The sequence below is a fragment of the Narcine bancroftii genome, chromosome 5, assembly GCF_036971445.1.
Source record: "Narcine bancroftii isolate sNarBan1 chromosome 5, sNarBan1.hap1, whole genome shotgun sequence".
Lineage (NCBI taxonomy): Eukaryota > Metazoa > Chordata > Chondrichthyes > Torpediniformes > Narcinidae > Narcine > Narcine bancroftii.
The window spans coordinates 78,607,204-78,627,482 of record NC_091473.1 but is presented as its reverse complement, the minus strand read 5'-3'; the positions used below and the strand labels follow the sequence as shown (position 1 = coordinate 78,627,482).

General features: G+C 43.3%; 1 protein-coding gene across 1 annotated transcript in view; it reads left to right on the top strand.

Moving 5' to 3' along the window:
• LOC138765302 (adhesion G protein-coupled receptor D2) overlaps positions 1–20,279 on the top strand; it is a 326,991-nt gene that overhangs the window by 98,298 nt on the left and 208,414 nt on the right. The window lies entirely within an intron of this gene.

Sequence of the window (20,279 nt, the reverse complement as noted above, 5' to 3'; positions counted from 1 at the left end):
AGTAGATGACCTCTGGAGATTCACAAGTGAAATATTATTTCGCTTGGAAGGACTGTTTGGGGCCCTGAATGGAGGTGAGGGAGAAGGTATTGGCACAAGTGGAGCATTTCCTGTGGTCACAAGAGTAGGTGCCAAGGGGGCAATTGGTGGGAAGAGAGGAGTGGATGAGGGAGTCACAGAGGTAGAGGTCCCTGCAGAAGGCAGAGAGGTGGCAGAAATGGGAAAGGATAATATGTTGGATGCGGTGGGTGGTAGGTGAGGACAAGGGGAATACTGTCTTCATTGTGCATCGGGGCAGAGGGGGCAGGGCAGATGTGCAGGTACTGGAGGCCGAGTTGATGGTGGAAAGCCATGTTGTTTGAAGAAGGAGGACATCTCTGATGATCTGGCATGGAAGACCTCATCCTGGGAGCAGATGAGATGGGGGAATTTAGAGAAAGGAATGGAATGTGAAAGTGAGAGCATTTTTAATAAGCCTGTAGGTAATTTGATTTGTTAGTTGCTGAAAATGGCTTCTAAAATGCCTTTAAGCTATTTAATAGCTTTTTACACTTGTTATTTTATTAGGAAATTAGATTCTTTTCAGATTTTTTCATATACCTACTGAGAAAATGATGGTAATTTGAGCACTCCTCAAATTAACACAGTCATCGGAATTGTGGAGCTTTATTTTGTGCATGGAGACTGATTCTAAAGAATTAAATCTTACACCACTGAAGCTCACTTTGATTATAACTTGGATTTCAATTGGTATTACCAGCATAAACAAGTGGAATCTCAACATCAATTTTATTCTTTAACTTACATTACTAATATCCATCTTCACATCACTAGGTTTTTGGAGTACTTGTATAATAAGTTGGTATATTCTTTGTTTGTAACAGCTTGAGGTGGACTCAGAAAATGTGACTTCCTCCTCTGGGGTGATTTTGACATCAATTACTTTATGTATTCCAAGGGTGATTGTTATTAATCCACTGTCTGGGTGTGCTTTTTACAAATCTGAATCCTGTGAGACCAATAAATGCACTTTTCCTGAACTTGATTAAACAAATTACTTTCCAAAATAAATCTTCAAAATAATTTCACATTCAACATTTCAAGATAAATTTAAAATATAAGAGAGTTTATTGTCCATTTGAGTTGGGTTCTTGTTTTTTTTAAAAATTTTATTTAAATGACTCCGTGAACTGGGAATAAAGCACATCTGTGCTTTTCCATTTTACTCAACTGAGAGTGAACTGATGCAACTTGGGAGTTGGAGTGATCCAACAAGCTGGTCTTGTTCAACTGGTGTCCCTCTTAGTGCTCGCAGAACAAGCCTGCGGAGAAACAAAGAAAGATCATATCAGTGTGCATTAGGTAGCTTTAGCTGTGTAGTGTGAAGGGTGCTGGGAGGTTACAAAGCGAGAGCAATGGATTTAGGAAAAGGGCTTGTTAAATTGAACTGTGGTTGATTCGATCATTGACAAAATAAACGATTAAATTATGATATGTGTGATATGTATGCTGGTCCTTAAGGGTTCAAATAATCATTGGTGGTGTATTTCTTCAAATTAAGGCAATGGTGGAAGATCAGGTTTTACCAGATAAACAGGAATAAGGCACTTTCAGGTGGCCAATTGCCCCGCATGTAAAGCCGCAGGTTTAGGCAATATGCGGCTGTTTTGAGGCCACCTGAATGTACAGGAGGCGCTCTTGAGGCGAGCTAGGTAACCCTCCTCCGAGAGGGATAATCAGCTCAGTGGCTCCCCCAGCCACCTGAACGCAGCTGGCTGAAAGCGGATGTTAAAGGGTCAGGCTGCTGATCACAGCTGACACTGGGCAGGAGCCGGAGTGTGCTAGGAGCCGCATCCTGTGCAGCTGTGTCCTTCAGGTGGCCAGCGTTGCACTTAAAATTCTACCACCCGAATGGCAATTGAGAACGAGGTTGCTTTGAATACAAACTATCACTGTAGAAGTTTACAGTGGTAACTTTGCTTTTGTTTATTAGAGAGAGTGTCAAAAATAAATTTACAGCTTAACACCACAGTCTCCTTTGCAATGACCCTATGGCAGCAGCAGTTGTAAAGAACACATAACACGTAAAATCTTATCCTAAGGAGAACTGAAAGAATTTTCCACATAATAAAATTTTGTGCTTATACCTTGAGCATGCTTAAAATCATATTTATTAGTGGTAAATTCAATTATGTTGGCCATATAAGTCTGCGTGGTTCAGCTGATCACTGCATTTATGGTACATGAAGCTTTATTTAAGGACTGTTTCCTCCATAGTAAGTCAAGAGAGTTAAATTAGAAATGCTGCATTTGCTGTAAAACTTCAGACTCAGTAAGGAGGGTAAATGTGCGTGTTGAAGTCCAATTTATATCTGTGGGTGGATGTGGTTCCTTGATTTGAGGAAGGACATATAGAGGTTGTTCTGTGATTGTGCTTCTTTGGCCGTATTGAAAACAATACTGCAGAAAAGCCTCCCATGATGAGGAGTCAACCTCTTGCACTTGTTTTTGACAAAGCTTTTGAAATTAATAGGTCAAACAACATCTGTGGAGGCAGAGGAACTACCAATGCTTCGAGTCAGTGTTCTGCATCAGGAATGATGGAGGGTCTCAGCTGGAAACATTGACAATTGTGTCGCCCAGGCTGCTGAATTCCTTCACCAACACCCTAATGGCAGTTGCTGGAACCTGAGCAAACAATGAAAAGCTGGAGGCACTAAATAGGTCAGGCAGCATCCACAAGCTGAAATAGATGGTCAACATTTAGGGTTGTGATGTTGCTTTTGTTTTTGCTCAGATTCCAACCCCACTTGTACGTCTTTTCAAAATGAATATAGGTTGGAGATAGATGAGAAAACCTGTGATTCTTTGTAGTGTCTTTAGGACTTCTGAAGATAATCTGAAGTACAGTTTTAGTACTGACTTCTGAATTAAAGTTGTTAAAAAATTGTGCTGCAGGTCAAATGCCAAATTATAGCCAGAATACCAGTTAAGTCTGACTAGTAACCCTTTAAAAGAAAAGTATTGGAACTGTGCGATGAATGGGTTCTTCATACTTCACTTTTAGGTTATAGAATCAATATATGATTCTGTGCTTTAGATTGTATTTTTGTCACAAAGTGTCATGTTATTGGTCATTTTCTCACCTCACTCCCCTCCCTATCCAAGCCAAGTCGTCGTCATCAAATTTATTTATCATGATTTATTTGTATGATTATACAACTACATCCTGATGAAACAGCGTTCTCTGGTCCTCAGTACAAAGCACATAGACACACCACCAGACATTACACACATACAAGCAAAAAATGCATATGCAGGACAAGTATTCATATAAATAAATATTGTTTTGTAAATATGAGAGTCTCGAATGTTTAGTATGATCAATTCCTTTGGTCACACAACAATCTCACTGCCTATGGGAAGAAACTGTTTCTCAGTCTGATGGTGTTGGCTCTGATACTCCTGATTCCCTTTCCTGATGGGAGTAGCTGAAAGATGTTGCATGCAGAGTGGAAGGAGTCCTCAATGATTTGGCATGCCCTCTTCAGACAATGTTCCCGTTAGATCACGTAGTGAGGAGGGAGATTCCCGTGATCCTCTCTTCTCTCTTATGGTCCTGTGGATTAACCTTTGATATTGATGAAAAGTGAAACATACAGTTGACATCAGCAAGCAAACTAAGTATTTTTTTTCCTGAGATGCTTTGTCTCCATGGCAATTCTTGAAGTCATCATTTGCTCATTGAGAAAACTGATGTTTGCAAAGTTCAAATATCCACAGGTCTAATGGCTCAACATCTTGTGGAGGCAGCAGTGGGGTTGTGGATTAGTTCTGTGCTCAAACATGTCAGGTCAGTCTCTTTCCCAGACACATCTCTGAGGCCTGATTAAGGGTTGCACCACTGCCTGCTGTCCTGGCTTGTAACATGGGCAGACGATGGCCAGGGACACTGATTCTGAGGCTGAGTTTTAGAACCCTTACACTGGAATGTAGTGAGTAAGTGTGCTGGACCTATTGTACTACCAATCAACCACAATCAGACAGAGAGTTGTGATTAATAGGCTTTAATTATCTTGGTGTCAGCACAGCTTGCATGTTGTTGGTGTAGTTCCAAGGCAGTTACCGAGGGAGGGGTTTGGGTCTGACAGGCTTTATGGGAATATCTGGGAGGGAGGAGTCACAGGTTCTGGGGGTGGACCAGCCCATACAGCACATATATACATCTATACACAATAGTGGTAGCACCAGACCTCTGGAAATGGATGTGAAATGCTCTGAGTTGCACAGGACAAAACTGGACCTGAACCCTTAAAAAAAAAGGTGGTGTACTTCTGCAGCTGTTTTCTTGGGCTAAGGTGTTGATGGCTGTGAAAGGCCACACGTTGTGGATCCAAGAAATTGTCTTGAAGTGGCTGACTCTACTTGAGCTTCAGGCTTCTCCGTGAATTTTCTGGAGTTATGTTGTGGAAATGAGATAAGGCATGTTGTTTGATACCTGATTTGACTTCAGTTACTTAGCCATATTTCTCTTTGATCAGGGGCAAGGATAGAGGATTTGCCTCTTGAGTCTATTGTGTAGCAATACATAACATATACAGCAGGCTTTTCAAAAGAAGAGTAACTGTTACACAAAGAACACATGGTGTCTTTTTTAATAATAGTTATCCATTCAAAGGATGCAATTTTGCAGACTGAGCTAGCATTTAATTGCTCATTCTGAATTTTGCCTTTATTATGGTGAGTTGCTTTCTGGAACCACTGCAGTCATTGAGCTGTGGGTACACTTGCAATGCAGTTTGGGAAGTTCCAGGATTTTGACTGAGCGATGGTGAAGGAAGGACAATGAATTATTACCTGATCATGTTGGTGTGTGGTTTGAAGGGCCACTTTGACATGGCGGTGTTCCCATATGTTGTGAGTTTAGATAAATGAAAGCAAGTGGTTTAACTTCAAACTTAGTTTATTAACTATATACATCAAGGATGCAAAGTAACAGAACATGGCGACTGGAGTGCAGCAGCATTAATAATCCACCGGAACCCCTGTAACATGAAGATATAGGGTATGAACACAGTGACTGATCTACATCCCCTTTCCTTAGCTCGTGCTGCATATCCTTGACAAAATTACCTTGTTAAACGTCAGTGCTTACAAAGTGTCACAGAATAATCAATATTTAGCAGACACATTCAATCACTGAAATGACAACTATATTAGGTGAGAAATATAAGAAAACACTCTGTTACATGTAAACAACATGAATATCAATTACTATAGCCAAACAAATGTATACGCAGTAAAACACAATTCAGTGTCTGTATTTCGGACCTGAGCATGTTCTATACAGATTTTTAGTTGTGTTTGAGGGTGGCTCAACTGGAGGCACCTCTACCTGAAACTGCTCGGTGTCCAGTCCTACTCTTATGGATATGTTGTAGTCTTTTGACCCAGGTCTAGTATTTTGATAGTCATTGTTACTTAGACAGGGCTGAGCTGGTACAGGCTTGGCTACAGGTAGATGTGTCAGCGATTCCTCCTGTATAGCTTTCCTTCTGAGTGAACAAGATAAGATCTGGGCTCCTTGCAACTCTACCATGCCTGTCTGGTTGTAACGGTTGTAACCTTGTGGAGTCTGCAACCTGACAACCGGTCCTTCCATTAAAGGCTGAAGTGGTTGGCTTGATCTGTCATAGCACAACTTTTATGACAGTCTCTTATTGAGAAGCTGGGGATTTTACCTTGTGGTTTACGCATATAAGGTTCAAGTAGCTTCCTTGAGACAGAGAGTAGTGCGTGTTTGCCTTGACATTAGCCTTTGTGCAAGAGACCCTAATGTTGTGCCTCGTGGCACATTTCTGAGATTTAGGAGGTTGAGAAAAACATCAGTTCTATCTCTGTGAGATTTCTCCATGAGTTGCTTGGCACTGCGGACAGCTGCCTCAGCTAACCCATTAGATTGCGGGTACTCTTGGCTGCTGGTGACATGAGTAAAGTCCCACTATATGGCAAAGTCCTTGAATTGCTGGCTTGTAAACTGTCTGGCATTGTTTGATATCAGGACGTGTGGTGCTCCATGAACTGAAAAGTGTCTCTGGAGTTGTGTGATGACCATTGCTGAGGTAACATCACAAAGCAAGTCAATCTCATATCAGCCTGAATATGAGTTGTAATGGAGGATTTAGACCAGCTTATGCAAGAAGGGATGCAGTTGTATCAGAAGACATAATCTAAATTCCACCATGGGGCCCAGGATGCATATGAATTAGTAGACACATCTAAATTCCACCAGGAGGCCCAGAGATGCAGTTGCCTTTTGTTGGTCGCAGACTGTCAGGAGACCTTGAAGATAATTAAATCATTTATTCAAAGAGATAAGCTATGAGTAAACAATTTTTTGGGTAATATAAGCCATGGTCCCACTGCTGAAGTTTCAGACTCGCTGAGGGGTGGAAACATCTCTCAGCAAGAAGAACTTCTAGAGTCCAGCTAACGTCCCAGTTGGGGGAGGTGGAGAAGCTGCTACCGGCGCCCGAAAACCTACTACAAGTATGCGGTCATTGCCTCGCTTCGGCATTTGGGACCAGTCCAGGCGTTGATAAGTATAATTGGGAAGGGCTTGCATATTATAGTTTGAAATCAGCTTTTGAATTTGTAATAAACATTTGTATAAACTGAACTGCTCTCAGTGTGGGTGTCTATTTTCTTTCAGTAGCTCAAACACTGTGACCAATCTAAAACGAACAAAGTGAGAGCTGAGGTAACATCACAAAGCAAGTCAATCTCATATCAGCCTGAATATGAGTCCACTTGCACCAAATACTGCTGACAATGTCATTCAAAAATATCTGTTGCCATGGTCGACCAAAGCAGGACTGGAACTGGTTGAAGGAGGAATGGTTCCTTTGGCAGGTGGGGTTTTGTGCTGTTTCAGAGAGAGCATGACTGTATCTCCTTGTTGATGTCATCTGTCATTGTGGGCCAGTAAACTTTGCCTCTCGCTCTTGGTTTAATAGCTTCTGCACTAGGATAAACTCTGTGTATAATTCTGATGTATTCCTTTTATAGTGACCCAGGAATGATGGTTTTCAGGCCTTTCATGATTACCCCATCTTCAATAGTTAGTTCATCTCTGAAAGGAAAATAAGGACGAACAGTATATGGAAGACCATGCTGTTTGTTGGGTCACTCATGCCTGATGACTGTGCTGAGTGTCTGCAGGGTTGTGCCATCTGCTGTGAGTCTCTTTAACTCCTCCAAGCGAGAAGAGGATATGTAGTTGACTGCTATCACGTCAAAGTTGTTTTCCTCATCAGCTTGCTGAACTGTGGAACTCCTGGGAACTCGAGACAGAGTGTCATCCAGGTACATTTGTTTTCCGCTTTAATACACAAGGGTGATGCTGCACTTTTGAAGTCGTAACATCATTCTTTGTAGTCTTGCCGGTGCTGCATGTATGGGCTTCTTTAGTACAGTGACCAGGGGCTGGTGGTCTGTTTCTATGGTCACCGACCGACTTGCTGTAAATATAATCATGGAATTTTGAACATGCGAAAACCACTGCCAATCTGAGCATATCCGGCTTCTATGTCAGTTAGTGATTGTGAAGTATAGGCTACGGGTTTTCCTTCCTGCAAACAGGCTGCACCTAGTCCATACTGTGAAGCATCACTGGTAAGTGTCACTGGCTTACTGATGTCGTAACAAGGCAGAACCGGTGGGCAGGACATGTGTTTCTTCAGTGCTTCAAAGCTGCTTGTGACAAGTCCATTCATTGTCCTTGTGACGTCGTTGTTGGAGTGAAGCTGTCAGCTGACTGGAATTGGAAGTAAATTTTCCAATATAGTTGACCATCCCCAGGAACCTTTGCAGAGCTGGGACATCTCCTGGTACTGGCATTTCACTGATTGCTTTTGATTTGGTAGGGTCGGATTTGAGGCCTTCAGTTGTGAAAACGTGACAAACATAGCTGACCTGGTTCAGCCGGAACCTGCACTTGAGGGGATTAAGCCTCAAGTTCATCTCTCTAGGACAGTTGAGCACTTTTCTCAAATTGCCGACGTGTTCTTCCACATTTTTCTTCCAATGATTATGTTGTCGACTACGATTGCACAGGGACATCCATCAAAAATCTGTTCCATGGAGTGCTGGAACACTTCACTGGCAGAGTTGAGTCCGAATGGCATTCGTAGAAATCTGTAGTGATCAAAACAAGTGCTGAAGGTATTTAGCGATTTGTGGTCAAGTGAAATCTGCCAAAAGAAGTTCCTCGCGTCTAAGACTGAAAGCACAGTTGCATTTGAAATTTGTGAGGCCACTTATTTCACAGTTCGTGTAGGGTAATGTGGCCTTTTCAGAGCAGTGTTTAGGTCTCTTGGATTGATGCATATTTAGATTTCTTGTTCATCCTTTTTGTTGGTGACAGCCGTAGAAGATACTGAATCAGTTGGCTCAGAAAATGGAGTTATGACACCCAATTCCTGCACCCTGTCGAGCTCAGCTTTGACGCTATCCTTTATCGCTGCAGGAATGTGATGTACAGGATGAACAACTGGTCTCGCCTCTGGGTCAAGTCTCATAGAATAGATTATGGGAAGCTTGCCAAGATCACCAGAAAAAAAGGTCACTGTATTCAGCTTGAATTTGATGTGACAGATTATCTTCAGAGGAGCTTAACTGGTGAATGTCTTTGCTGAATGAGACCAGCCCCATTTGAATGCATGTACGTAGCTCAAGCAGTGGCAGAATATCCTCATGAACAATGAAAAATGGTAATGTGTACAGGCATCTTGCAACTTAACTATACCAACCACTTGGATTTTGCTACCCCCATATACAATAAGGCTTGTGGTCTTATTTGTTCTTTACTCGCTCAAATGCCTTTTTTGACAATACATTACACTTGGTGCCTGTGTCAACTTTCATTTTAATTGAAGTGTCATTAACTTTCACAGAGACAAAAGCTTCATCATTTTCTTTTATCTGTGCACCAGTTGAATCAACAGCCATTTGCAGAGTTATACCATCGACTTTGAATGCCTCATCTGTATCGCTATTGGCTTGGTCTGGTTCTATCTGGTGAACAGTTCTATTTGTAGGTCTATTGTTTGGACCTGCAGCATTTTTAAAAAATGATTCCATTTGTTACAGGCACTGTTACCCAAAGCTGGATATTTGTCTCTTTTAGCTGCATGATCTCCTCCACAGTTATTGGAGCTAGCAATAAACAGTGTCACAATTTTTTTTCAGGCTGGTTCTTCATTTTTGTCTCATACTTTTGTTTTCTCATGAACCTGGCCTGGACTGCATCAACATTTGTGGCTGAGTGCTGTGGAGAAGCCAGTGTTTTGTTGTGCTCTTAGGTCAACACATGAATTTGACAGATGGAGATAGTGTTAGCTAATGTCAACTCACTACCATGTAGTAGCACCTTTCTCATATAGTCATTATTAATACCACTGACTGATCTAATAAGCTCCTCACAGAGAACTCCAAAACTGCAGCTTTTCACTTTGATTCTTAAATCACTGATATATGAGTCAATCATTTCACCAGCTTTCTGATTTTGTGTGTTGAACTTGTGTGTTTCCACAGTAACATTGGTTTGAGGGTTGCATGTCTCTCTAAATTTTATTTTGATGGATTCAGGATCCTCTATGGATTCCGCTGGAACAAGGATTATTCCTCTCTCACCAAGATCTCTCACGTACATGAAAGACCGTTCATGTTCAATGGCCTCTGGTCCTGCTAGATTGAGGAGAATGTATGCTCGAGTACGGGTTGACTTGAAAGAGTGTGCTGTCACAATGACAATATCATATTCTTGTTCAAAGATCCACCAGTTATTGGTGATGTTACCATCAAAGACAAGTGGGTCGGGCCTCCGGAATCCATCTGTCGTATTCACCGTTTATCTGTGCTGTCGTGGTGGTTTAGTCGTCCTCACTCAAAAAAAAATACAAATCCCAGATGAAAAACATTAACCATGAAAAGTCAGGGACATCCCACTTCTGACACCATGTTGCATGTTTAGATAAGTTAAAGCAACTGGATTAACTTCCAACCTAGTTTATTAACTATATACATTGAGGATGCAAAGTAACAGAACATGGCCACTGGAGTGCCCCAGCATAAAGTATCCCCCAGTAACTCAGATATACAGGATATGAAGACAGTGACTGATCTACACCATACTTCTGCTGCCCTTCTCCTTGTCAGTTGGTAGAGGTCATGGGTTTGCAAGGTGCTGTCTGATGAGTCTTGGTAAGTTACTGCAGTGCATCCTGCAAATGGTACAAACTGCTGCCGCTGTATGTTTTTGGTGGATGGGATGTATATTGAACGGGTTGCTATGCCCTGTATGATGTTGAGCTTAACAAGTATTGTTGAATCTGTACTCGTCCAGGCAAGTGGAGAGTGAAGACAGGTGTAGCTGATTGGCTAGAATAAGCTGCTGATTTCCTTGTGCTCAGACAAGAAGAAATATTGTTTGGTTAATCACCAAAGAGGAACCTGTGACTATAATCTCAGCATGAATCAATAGAGTCGAGGGGAGCTTGGTGGAAGAACAGAGGCCTAGAAAGGATTTCATGTCAGAAATCATGTGGGGGTCGTTGCACAAAGTCCATGTGTTACATAGTGGCAGCTGCATCCTGTATACTGCACCTAGAATTTAGCACCATGCAGCTGTCTGGCCGTGAATTTGATCGTGAACTTTCAGAAGGTGTTTGGGGATTCCCCACACTTCACCAAACACCTAGATGAGGCTCTTGCTATGGAGAGACCAGGTCTTGCTGTACATGGTCTAGCACCTGAATTCTTGCCTGGACTCCTTGTAATCATCCACACTCCTTGATTAGCTAGGGAGTTGAAGGTGGCAGCAGGTTACTTATTTACAAAGTTGGATGCACCGTGTTGATGTCCATGATGAAATTGTAAGACAATTGAAACTATCTCATGTTTGAAGTCTTTGTAAGTGTCCAGCACTAGTGTTCTTATGGTGGTAGGGTAAATTACAGTCATCTTAGCTTGCAAATTAAGAGTAAGGAACTTTAAACTCAAGCAGAGGAGAACTATGGGCTCATGTGCGGGATCGTAAAGCTCAGCTTTTCATCAACGAAAGCAAGAACGTTTAGATGATAGATTGGTCTTAAAGTCGCCACATCAGGAACTTTATCGTCTAAGATAAAATACAGGAGCCCTTAAGTTATTGCTTAGAGCTGATGGGGATGCTTCTTGGGGCCTGTAATATTGTTGAAATTGATGTGTAATAGAAAATGGAGTCTGCTCAGTAGGAAGCAGTGAGAGAAACAAGAAAGTGATCTGATTAATTGAAAGTAGGCTAAGTTTGCATGCCACTTTAATAGAGTGCTTGGCTCCATATGGAACTAAAGATATTACATCTGAGGTGATAGGTTGGAGATTCATTTCAATCTAACATGCTTAGACATGGTCAAATATTGGAATTTTGGAACAGAAAACTATTTTGATTGTACATTTGTACTGAAGAATCTGTTGCAACAATGTATTTTGGCCCTATCTTGAGTAGAGCTCTGCAGGGCAAGTTTGTGTGCAATCTAACAAGAAAGAAAACTGAGTCTAAATTTTTAAGAGTATTTAATATTTTGAGGTTTAATGTGAAGTAGCTTCATCAATGGAGATGGATTCTCAGAAGAACTTTTGAAGGGGCACAATATCAGTATTAATGCAGCATCAGGGCATGTCGCAGCCACAAAGGAGGCAGCTCTGACGCTGAGCTTGAGTCCTGCAAATTTGATTTGAAAAACAAAAGTGAGACGGGAGAAAAAACTGCTGCCATTGTCATGGAGATCACTCGATTTAGAGCAGCAAAGTGCCTTAACCGCAAGAAGGGCACAAAACCTCAGTGATTTTGGCTCGAGCAAGGTTGGGCGGTCAGAATAACGGTAGTTAAGTGGGTTCTCCATGCAGGGGAAATATTGATAACTGAAAGCCACAAGGGAGAGACTTGGATAACATTGAAGTTGCTGAGCGTCTGGAAATGCGATGATTTATAAAATAAATTGAAGGTTAATGACCATTGAACATCAATACAACTGCTGACTACTTTATTATAGGTAGAGATATGAAGTTTAGCAAAGTGCCTGTTTGCAGACAACAAGTTGGATTACTTTCATATAATTATGAAGAATTATATGAGATAGACAACAGACTCGCCAAGGCAAATAGCGCCTTTGGAAGACTACACAAAAGAGTCTGGAAAAACAACCAACTGAAAAACCTCACAAAGATAAGCGTATACAGAGCCGTTGTCATACCCACACTCCTGTTCGGCTCCGAATCATGGGTCCTCTACCGGCACCACCTACGGCTCCTAGAACGCTTCCACCAGCGTTGTCTCCGCTCCATCCTCAACATCCATTGGAGCGCTCACACCCCTAACGTCGAGGTACTCGAGATGGCAGAGGTCGACAGCATCGAGTCCACGCTGCTGAAGATCCAGCTGCGCTGGATGGGTCACGTCTCCAGAATGGAGGACCATCGCCTTCCCAAGATCGTATTATATGGCGAGCTCTCCACTGGCCACCGTGACAGAGGTGCACCAAAGAAAAGGTACAAGGACTGCCTAAAGAAATCTCTTGGTGCCTGCCACATTGACCACCGCCAGTGGGCTGATAACGCCTCAAACCGTGCATCTTGGCGCCTCACAGTTTGGCGGGCAGCAGCCTCCCTTGAAGAAGACCGCAGAGCCCACCTCACTGACAAAAGGCAAAGGAGGAAAAACCCAACACCCAACCCCAACCAACCAATTTTCCCTTGCAACCGCTGCAATCGTGTCTGCCTGTCCCGCATCGGACTGGTCAGCCACAAACGAGCCTGCAGCTGACGTGGACTTTTTACCCCCTCCATAAATCTTTGTCCGCGAAGCCAAGCCAAAGAAAGATTGAATTATGAAGAATTGCACAGTACATCGGGGTAGGTTTTAATCATCTCTACATGTGGCATTGAGATGAGTATTTCCCACATTTTCTGCTTGCATTTCAGATTTTGTGCAGTTGTAGCCTTATAATACATAAAGCTTTACATTGTGTATAACGACATTGAAGCTTTGCCATTGTGGGCATGCAATGGCACCTCCAGTTTTGCCCTGGTACTTTTTGGGATCAAAGATTACTGTATTTGTTGGCATATAGGACCCACTGGAATATAGAATCCCTCCTCCTCCCCATTTTTAGTTTGAGATTTCAGGAAAAAATTGTTTTAGTGCATTTACTGTAGCACAATCAATGACCACCCACAGACATGAAGCAAGAAGTCAAAGGCTTTATTAATCAGAAAACCTTGGCATGCCTCTACATGCTGCTGGCTCACATCCAAGGCAGGTATGAGGGAGGAGACTAGGGCTTTATTAGGGATCTTATGGGGAGGAGCTACAGGTATGGAAGGCTGGCCAGTCCAGCGAGGTACTGCATTCCATCACATTTACCTCATTCAATTTGCTCAGGGATCCTGTTATTCAGTTACTCCCTTCCTCCTTCCTGTTCCTTGTGCTCTCCCACAGTGTTTTGAAGGGAATGCTGGGTCTTGATGTTTAGATTTTGTTCGATGAACTTGATCACTGAGGCCCAGCGCTCCCCTCAAAGCATTGTGGGAGATATTGAGTGACAGGAGGGAGCGAGGTAGTGAGCGACGTGATCCCTGAGCAAATTGAATGAGGCGTGGGGCAGTGAGTGAGCAGCCTGAGCCGCTTTCTCACTGCCATCCGCCCCTGCGCCTCATTCAATCTGTTTGGGGAGCTATGCTCGTTGAACAAAGCCTAATTATCAAGGCCCAGTGCTCCCTTCAAAGCACTGTGGGAGAGAGAGAGCGAACTGGCAGGTAGGAAGGAGGGAGAAGAGCGAGCCTTCTTATTGAGGGAAGTGAGCAGCGGTGACTCCGGAAAGCATCAATGAGTAGTTTGATTGCTTTTGTCCTGTTGCAATCTTGCAAAATGGTGGCACCAAAATGTCACCTTTGCATATAGGACTCAGGGTGATTTTTGAGGCAATTTTTGGGCAACGAAAGGGGGTTCCTATTTGCCATTAAAAATGGTAATTCACTGGAGAATGTTGCAAGCATATATGGAAAAGTAATTATAGGGGAAGTTTAAAAATGTTTTTTCTCTTAATATAATTTTCAAGAAAATGAAGGTGATGGATCGAGAGGCTTCCACATGGAAATATAAGAGGACTGCTGGTGCTGGAATCTGGAGCAAAAACCAAACCACTGGAAGAACTCAGCAGATAACATCCAATGGGGAAATCAACAGTCAATGATTGAAGCTGAAACAGGGTTTTAATCTGGAGCATTGACTGTCCATTCCCTCCATGGATGCTGCATGACCCTTTGAGCTCCAAAAGCAGTTTGATTTTTGCTAAAGACTGCCCGACATCGTCAAGAATCAATCAATCACATCATCACATTTTGATGTTTTAGAAGGCAGTGGGTATCAAGTGCCTTTATCTCAGGAAAACACATTTGGCAAGACGTGATTAATCAACTTTTATTAGAAAGAGAGTGGACAGGCTCAATGAAATGTCAGGCATCCTCCTTTTCCTCTATTTTTTGTTGATGCATTCTACAGGAATGCATCAAATCAGAATTGCAATTCTTGTAGTCTGTTCAGTTCAAGTTGGATATATTAACGAGAATCAATCAAACGAAGACTGGATTTTTTAAAGATTTGCTCGCCCTGTAGTGACTATTATGTTCAAGAACAATGCGAACCACTTTTTCTTTTCAGTTTTTCAAGGTGACAACAATCATCTTCAAGATTGAACCTGGTTAACGGTTGAATTGAAGAAAACAAGAAATTCAGCGACCACCTTGTAGAAAAAAAAAACCCCTGAAAACACCAGAGACAGGTTTTAAACAAAATGAGCCACACCAAAGCAAAAGAGAAAGGAAAGCTGCTATATTCAAAACTAGTGGCAGTTCCAAACAATTTTATCCTTCGGTGGTATCTTCAAGTAGCTTGCCTAATGGACCAGATGGATTAATAAAAGGATCATCATAACTTTGGACACTGTCTTGGAAAGCTTAAATCAGACTCAGGGAGGTTAGCAGTCACCCTGATGAAGTTAGATTGTTAAACATGCAAGTATTGAGACATCTGAAGTAATTACAGTTCTTTATGATTGTAGCAATTTTCTTTCTGCTTCTGGTTTGGTGTTTGGTTGATGCCTGGCCTAATTTGAATTGCCATTGAGGTTGCCATGGTAATCAAACCCAACATTCTTTGCCAATACCATATCAATGGCAACAGTAATTCTAATAAATTATCCTTTTAAAACTTCCACAACAAACAATTCATTGAATATTCTATGATTACAACCATTCTGCTCTGTACAATGGCAAGATTACTGTAATTTTTAAAAATCACACCTATAAAAATGAAGTACATTTGTTTTTCTCATTCATAGTGTTGTATCAAAGTTGTTGCTCCATCTGTCGTTTTCTTGATATTAATGTTTCATGATCTGGTTTTATAAAAATATTAGTGGGCATAAAAATAAACAACCCAATGGGTCAGGCAGCATTTGTGGAGAGAAATTGACACGCATCACGTCTGATAGGTGTAAAAGAGAGAAGATGAGGGTAAGGGTGGATCCAGGTGAGGAGGGGGAGATGGTAGATGGGGCATGGTGGAAACAGCAATATGGGAGGTGATGAGCTGAGGCAACAAAAGGCTGATTATGTAATGTGCTAATGTGATGTGGAGCCAAATAAAGTAGGGATGGTAAACAGATGGGAAGAGTAGAGGAAGGTGAGAGAGTAACCACTGAGAGGCAAGTGTGAGTAGTGGCAAATAGAGCTGGGTGAGGGAAGAGAAAGAAAGTTGGTAATGGGAAGCTGAGGGATGGGTTTAGAAAGAAGGGGATGTGTGAGAGGACCTGCATGAATCAGAAAGAAAGAGAAAGAAACCAAGGGTGTACAGGTGACAGGAAATTTCAATGTTTATTGGCATTGGGTTGTAGTCAACTCCAGTGGAAAATGGGAAAATGACCTGTTGTTCCTTTATTTTGTGTTTGGCTTCATGTTGACAGTGCAGGAAGGAGACTGAGGAATGATAGGTCAGTGAAGGAATAGGGAGGGAAGTTACAATGACATGTAGTTGGAAGATCCAGATGGCTTGAGCAGACAGAGCATCAGTGTTTGGCAAATAAGTAGCCTAATTTGCGCATTGCCTTTGTTGGTGTAGAGAAGACCACTTCGAAAGCACACATTTTAATAGATGGTGGCTTCCTTCCAGCAACACTCATTCTGATTGAAAAGTTGGGAGAATGTAAAGGTGAGCTTTTTTTAAGTTTGCAAGCCAAATTCATTCAAAGCTCAGTGTGGCAATGCAAACAATTGTGTTGTTGAAGGCGTCAAAGACACTTTGAAGTTATGGCAGGCACAGATTTTGGAGGAGCATGTATCCTTGCCAATGGCCTTATGAGGCTGTTCCCTTCAGCTGCTCTAGTTTTCCCTCACAACCTCTAAATGAAACAAAGTGTGGATGTGAATCTATGACGGCAAGTCATGATTTTTTTGGGATGATTACTTTGGAGCTTTGCTGCTACTTTCCTCACGTCTCTCCTTTCAAATAATTGTCCATGCCTCAGAATTACCTCAAATTTCACTCCTTCAGAAATAAAACCTGAATTAAATAAAAAGAAAACCTCAGCTTCTTCAGAGGTTGAAAGATTTTGTGGCTCTTATCAAATAATATTGATGAAGAGTATAAAGGTAATTAAACTTATGCACCATCAATAACTCCAAAACACTGGAAATTTTGATAGGTTTTCATTCACAATAGAATGGAGGCATGTCCATGTTGGTCAACTGCCCTGAACTGGGGAGTCTGTGGGAGAAGCCACAGGTATAGTCGGCCAATAGGTGTGTCCAGACAGTTAAATATACAAACAGTGGTTTACCACATTCACCCCTTGCTTTTTTTAAAAAAGGAGTTCGGTGGGGTGAAGTGCATTAGATGTTATCATAAATTAAGTCTTTTGGGTGGTCTAATTTGCTGCTGTGGCAGTCATGGTGCCAGCTAAGGCTACATCGCAGCAATGGGGTCCTGGACAGTCTGGGGTGCCTGTATGCAGACAACGGCATTGGTTTGGTGGATGTGCGGCAACGCGTCTGGGATGGCATCCATTGGGGCTGGGGTATCATGCCATGGCCCTGGTGCACCATGGGTGACAATAGGTGAGGAGGGTGTGGGGTGATCGTAATGGACTCCGGACCAATGAGGGGACCATGTCCCTAACAAAGACTGTGTCCTCGTGCCCATCAGGGTACACTACATAGGCATATTGGGGGTTGGTGTGGAGGAGGTGGACCCTTTTGATCAGTGGGTTGGACATGGATTCATCCACGGCGTGCATCGTAGCTTTGTCAATATCTGTCGTTAGATTGAAAGCTGCATGGACCTCTGGTGCCAGGGGAAAGGAGGTCGATTTAATAAGGGGGGGGGGACGAGCCTTGTCTGCATAATTGGGATCCCACTGGGCATAGTAGGAAAAGAAGCCTGGCACCTTTTCAGGGCTTTGAGGCTCTGGGGAAAGGGAATTTCCAAAAGTGGATGCAGGTGATCGATATTGGGGCCAATTACTATTATGCAGCCAAGGATGGATAGATGGATGGTGTGAAATATGCCTTTATCCTTATTGTATGTGAGGTTAAGGAGTTTGGTGGTCTGGAGAAATATTTGGGGGTTGGCATCATGAACCTGGAGGTGATGGCCACAAATGATGACGTTGTCCAGATACGGGAATATGGCCTGCAGCTCGTACCGGTCTACCATTAGGTCCATCTGCCACTGGAAGACTGAGACCCCCATTGGTGACGGTGAAGGGCACCCTCAGGAAGTTATACACCTCAAAAGCAGTATATTGGCGGTCCTCCGGGCAGATGGGGAGCTGGTGGTATGCTGACTTTAGGTCAATGGTGGAGAAAACCCAATATTGCTCAATTTGGTTTACCATATCGAATATGTGGGGAAGAGGGTATGCGTCCAGATGGACGTTAACTGTCTGACTGTAGTCAATGACCATCCTGTTTTTCTCCTCATTCCTCACCACCACCACTTGGGCTCTCCAAGGGCTGGAGCTGGTTTCAATGATCGCCTCATTGAATAGCTGTTCCACCTCTGACCTAATAAAGAGCTTGTCTCTAGCACTGTACTGCCTACTTTTGGTGGCAACAGGTTTACATTTGGGGGTGAGGTTAGCGAACAATGGTGGAGGGGTGATCTTGAGAGTTGAGAGTCTGCAGGTCAATTGCAGTGGGGAGAGAAGACGATGGGGGGGGGTTTGCTTGTGGGGGTTTGCAGTGGGGATGTTTAAGAACTACTGGTTACAGACAGTGAAGGGGGTCTGGGGCCCATCGTAATCCATCGTCACACTTTTAAGGTGGCATTGAAAGTCCATCCCAGTAGCATGGCAGTGTATAGCTGTGACATCACTAGGTGTTTAAAGTCTTTGTAGTCTGTGCCCTACATGATCGGGGTCACTGTGCAGTAGCCACAGACATCAGCTGTATGGGTCTTCAAGGCCAAGGTGACTTTGTGACTCACTGGCCTAACTGCGAGGGAGTAGCGCTGCACTGTGTTGGGATGGATGAAGCTCTCTGTGCTCCCATTATCGAATAGGCAGTTCATCATGTGGCTGTTTACCTGGATGTCCATCATTAATTTGGTGAGTTGGTGAGGACTGTTTTGATCCAGCGTAATGGATCCCAGTGTCAGGCCACTGTCAGTAGCTGGAGTAGAGAGTTTGTGTGGTCTCGAAGATGGTGGCGTCCAATACGGCAGTCCCCAAGGCTTGCACATGGTGCTACTGGGTCTCAAAGAGGGCATCATCCAAGATAGGGGCCCCCATGGCCTGCACGCAGCGCTGCTGGGATGGGGTGACTCCTTTGTGTAATGTCCTTTCTTCCCACAGTTAGACTAAACTACTTTTTTCGGCGGGTAACATTTCCTTGGGTGCTTGCTCAGCCGCAGAAGTAGCACTTCAGGTGCTCAAAGTGTACAGCGGCTGTGGTTGGGGTGATGGCAGCATATGGGGAAACCACATGGTGGCCATGTTGTCGGTCAAGTGGGCTTCCTTATTCTAGAGGCCACCTCTAGTGTGCCTGGGAGTTCGACCACCCTCCGCAGGTTGAGCTTACCTTGCTCCAACAGTCTCTGATGGATGTAGTTGCACCTGATGCCTGCAACAATGTATTGCTAATAAAGTCCTCTGAATTCTCCACAGCCGTCACAGCCTTGCAGTCGCAGGCCTGACTGAAGGTTCGCAGGGCTCCGAGGTACTCAGTGCTGGATTTCCCCAGGTCACTGTTTTCGGATAGCCCAGAGGTATCCAGTGTAGGTCTCGTTTACGTTCCTTAGGTACTGGTCTTTCAAAATGTCCATCACCTCCGGGTAAGACGTGGCATCCTTGATCATTGAGTGCACCAGGGGCCCGACCTGGGAGTGTAGTACCTGCAGCTTGTCATTCTCAGATTGAACGATGGCAGATGATGCCTGCAGGAACACTTCGAAACAGCGCACCTAGAGTTTGAAGTTGGTGGAGGCTTCAAGTGATTGAGGGTCAATTTCAAACTTCTCAGACTTGAGGATCTGCTTCATTGTCAAACCTCTAGGTTCATGATGTGGTGCCGCTTTTTAAGAAAGGAGGGAGGGAGAAAACGGGAAATTATAGACCGGTTAGCCTGACATCAGTGGTGGGGAAGATATTGGAGTCCATCATAAAAGGAGAAATAGCAGAACACTTAGTCAGTAATAATAGTATAAGGGCTAGTCAGCATGGATTCCTTAAGAGTAAGTCATGCTTGACTAACCTTCTGGAATTTTTTGAGGATATGACAAAGAGGGTGGACTCGGGAGAGCCAGTGGATGTGGTGTATTTGGACTTCCAGAAGGCCTTTGATAAGGTACCGCACGGGAGTCTAGTGGGCAAGATCAGGGAGCATGGTATTGGAGGTAAAGTGCTGACATGGATAGGAAATTGGTTAAGAGATAGGAAACAAAGGGTTGGAGTAAATGGGTCTTTTTCTGAATGGCAGGATGTGATGAGTGGAGTGCCTCAGGGATCGGTGTTGGGTCCTCAGTTGTTTGTAATTTATGTTAATGATTTGGATGAGGGGATTATAAATAACATGAGCAAATTTGCAGATGACACTAAACTGGGTGGCGGTGTGAGGAGGATGTAAGGAAAATGCAGAGGGACTTGGACAGGCTGGAGGAGTGGGCGGCTAAATGGAAGATGAAT